Source organism: Tachypleus tridentatus, chromosome 7 (assembly GCF_004210375.1).
Source record: "Tachypleus tridentatus isolate NWPU-2018 chromosome 7, ASM421037v1, whole genome shotgun sequence".
Lineage (NCBI taxonomy): Eukaryota > Metazoa > Arthropoda > Merostomata > Xiphosura > Limulidae > Tachypleus > Tachypleus tridentatus.
Genome location: NC_134831.1, coordinates 156,615,237 through 156,619,251, shown reverse-complemented (window position 1 = coordinate 156,619,251; position 4,015 = coordinate 156,615,237).

Here is a 4,015-nt window from a genome sequence, read left to right as displayed (position 1 = left end):
TGGATTGTGTGCTGTCCATCAATTTTTGAAATTGATTGCAAATAAGTCACAGACACCTACTATAAAGATTTCAATCCTATAGAAACCTGAAACACAGTGGTTAAAATATTGTCAGACACTCTTCTTCATGGAAAAACGCACAGAGATCAAATAAAAAATGTAGTAGTGTTTGAAGATAAAATAACCTTAATACTGTTGTCTTATGACAAAAATAATTAAGATTATAGAAGTATTACAAATATATTAGTAAAAGTTAATAAATATAGAAAAGAATTCTGAAACGTTTTATCAAGCAAGTCTTTTGATACATACAAATGTATTTGTAACAATGATGTAACACTATTTTTGCTTTTGATGTACTTGCATGAATTTTAACCTACTAACTGGTTTACAAAGTTCAAAACTAACTGAAAAATACCATTTTATGCAACTCTTTTAATGAACATTTAGGCTTGCATTTTGTTTAACAGAGTATTAACACATTTTTGCATAGTTTTTTTATATACATGTATATACATTACTCAAAATTTGTACCATTGCATTGAAACAAAAGTAATCAGAACATGGGGGTCATACACTGGAATGAACTGTACTGTTTGTAATATATCACCATTTAACTGGCAATCTGTGTATGCAAAACATTAATGTATGTATTAAACAGTATAAAGATATTAATCCATTTTAATATGCACTTTTGCTCAAATATATACAGATCAGAGATGTAAAATGCAAATGAACAAACAAGTGCATAGCAAACATAGTGGGGGTGATAAGCCTGTATGCCTTGTATTAAGATGTGCAACTCTCATTACCAGCTTTTGAACATGCATAATTTCATGAGATTCTTAATTTTCACTTTCTTTACTGTGTGACATGATATAAGGGTTGCAGTAAGCACTATACATTGGCTGCTGTCAATAATATTGTTCTCTGGTGGTAAAGCAGTAAATCTGCAGACAACACTAAACTCTGAGGTTCAATTCCCTGCAGTTGACACAAAAGATAGCCAAATGTGGCTTTGATGTAAATAAACAAACAAAATTAACTGATATTTTGTACACTCATTAAGTTGAATTAGAAATTTATCAAACACCTGGGTTGTTTCAAAATCCCCAGACTTTTAATGAGTTTTGGGACAGATATCTTTCAAGTGAAACAGGCATATTTCTGCAAATCCACATATTTTTCTCATCCTTGACAGATTATTTGGAATCTTCTTCTGCATATGTGGTTTCACCTTCTTTAATTACCTCGCATTTCCAAGTTGGTCAAAAGAGTTTTAATTAACACTGAACTTTATAAAATATCATAAAGTATCTAAATGTATGAAAAATCTAAACAAGTTTCATTAAGTATAATTGGGATTATGGCTGAAAATACTGTTAACAGCAATGTACCTTAATAATCATCTTTTGTGAATTGACATGTATCTAGAAGTCTGAGTTAGTTTATTATATTGGATCTGTTTAGTGAATGTTTAATAACTTATAATCTAATTGGCTTATTTTTTATGAGAAGCTCTTAATAAATGCAATGCCATTGTTCACTCTTGTTTCTTCTGCTGGGTAATATTACTAAGTAAAATTAATAGCATATCATAAATTGGGTGTGCAGCTTAAGTTGATGATGTACACAGTTTATTTGTTTAGATCTTTTAAAGTAATACATGAGTTTGTCTGCTATTCAATCATGAAACTAAGGAAAATGTTAGACAACATTATACAGGAAAATAACTTTGAAAATAATTTTTGTTCATCCCTTTAATCCATAGAAATATGTTATAATTTTTGTAAAATACTAAAACTGATGTCTGCCCTAACCTGTTTTGTATAATTCCATGAATATACAATGCAGTTATGACAAGGTTACTTCCATTGGTATATGTGTGTGTGATTAATTAAGTGGAATCATAACCAGGTAAATGAGAACATATACCATTGGAGAAAATGACAAAGATAAATGAGAAATATCTTATCCAAACAAACAGAACTACTTGTACAAAAGAAGATTAAAATATTAGGCTACTGTTAAAATGTCAGAAACAAGTAACACATATCCTTGTATATACGTATATGAACATTTTAACTTTATCACAAAATTTCATAATCTTAATTATGTATTTACCTTTACAAAAAAGACCATTATATTATAAACGTTTAGAGAGTGGAAAAACATGTCTATCAAAATAACTGATTATTCACTAAGCTTTGGTATAAAAAGAAACATTTAATAACCTGTTCAAATAGTGATCATGTACTAAATATATGTTTGTTATTCAAGTTTTAATTTTGAGTTACAGTAATATGTAAACAAAGGCACTTCTTTTTAGTATTTTATAAAATTTTAGCAAGCTAAAATCAATGAAATTTGATTTAAAACTGAAATTAAAGCATCAGATAGTGTTTACAGACTTGTGTGTCCATACCAACTAGCCTTTTATTTTTAAAATACCAGTGCAGTATTTCATGTCATTAGTTTAAGTTTAGTACAGTGAAAATGACAATAAATAACAGATACTGCAAAGATTTATAATGCTTTTCTACAAAAGAAAAACTTTCATATTTCGTAATTAAGTTTTTCTAAAATGAATTTAATCACTATCTAAAGTATTAAATCGAAATTATGTCAGGAAATGCATTCTCCTGTGGAGAGCCAAGCGAAAATCTTTTCAACAGCCTAATGCATGTGAATTACACCAAACATCACTAGAACATGCTTGATGTTGTGACTGTTAAATAATATATCAAATTGCCCTGGTAACCCTGGATAATATTCTTATATTTTGGTATTCCATCAGTTGCTACTTTTCCTTTTTTGTTCTAAGTAATTTGTGATCTTAGAGAGGCCTTTGTATCTCATAGAAATAGAGGTTCAATGATAACATACAAACATAAAAAGAGAAATAAATTTAGTTTTAACCCTGGAAATACAAATTCTCAGTTAAGACATCAAAACTTTAGCCTAGGCTCAATTAACACTGAAGTTGAAAGATAAATTGTAAGTCTGCATAAACAAGAATGGTTAAGGATTTTTGTTGCATTTGAGTAAGTCAAACTCTCCCACAAAATTAAAACTGATACTATTGTGCTATTTTAAAACAATGAAAACACTTTATTAAAAATGACGATAATGGCATATGATTATCCCAAAGTAGGCTTTAATTATTCAGCTTCTCTATCTTCCAAGCAACAACTACAGAAAGAAATCTAATTAAAAAAAAAAGACAATGCCAATTTTAACTAAGCGTAAAGTTGTTTGGGCAAGACTTTCCTAGATGCTATTTCAAGAGATTAGTCTCATTATTTAAACAAGGAAACCATAGTTTCCAACATCTCAACCTGTGTATATCCAATATGCTAAACTCAGAAAAGTAATTAGACCCCTGAAGAGCGTTGGCCACATACATATAAGAAGACCAATACTAATAATGAACGTAATTAACAACGGACAGGATTACCTTCTACTCAAACACAGTGTTAAGGCACATCTAATATGTTATAATATTTTGAAATATTGCCTGAATAAAAATGTGTATTCTAGTTTATGAAAGGTTGAAACCATATATCTGTATTGTTATAAGAAATATTTTTAATCTAGTAATTTAAATGTTATTTAGAAGGCACATGATGGTAAACATCAAATCATACTATAATGGTACTCTTGCTTGAATGGTACTGGAAAAACATCTTTATTACGCGACATGCAACCCCCAAATTCACGAAATGTTTATCCTGTGAGCATATAGATTTGAAATAGGAGTCACGATTTTCCTGTTTCGCCTCCGTTTCCCGTCACGGAGAACCTCATTTTTCTCCATTTTCAGGGTACACACGCGAAACTAATACACTGGCGTCATCTACATAAATATACTAGTACTGTCTGTTGTACATCTGTGAAAATATTTCGCAGGATGTGAATGGATAGATATTCACCAAATTTGGTGTGAATGTTCATTAAGTACATGGGGAGAAACACAACTTTTTCACTTTTTCATTTTGCGGTTTTTGCGAGTGCT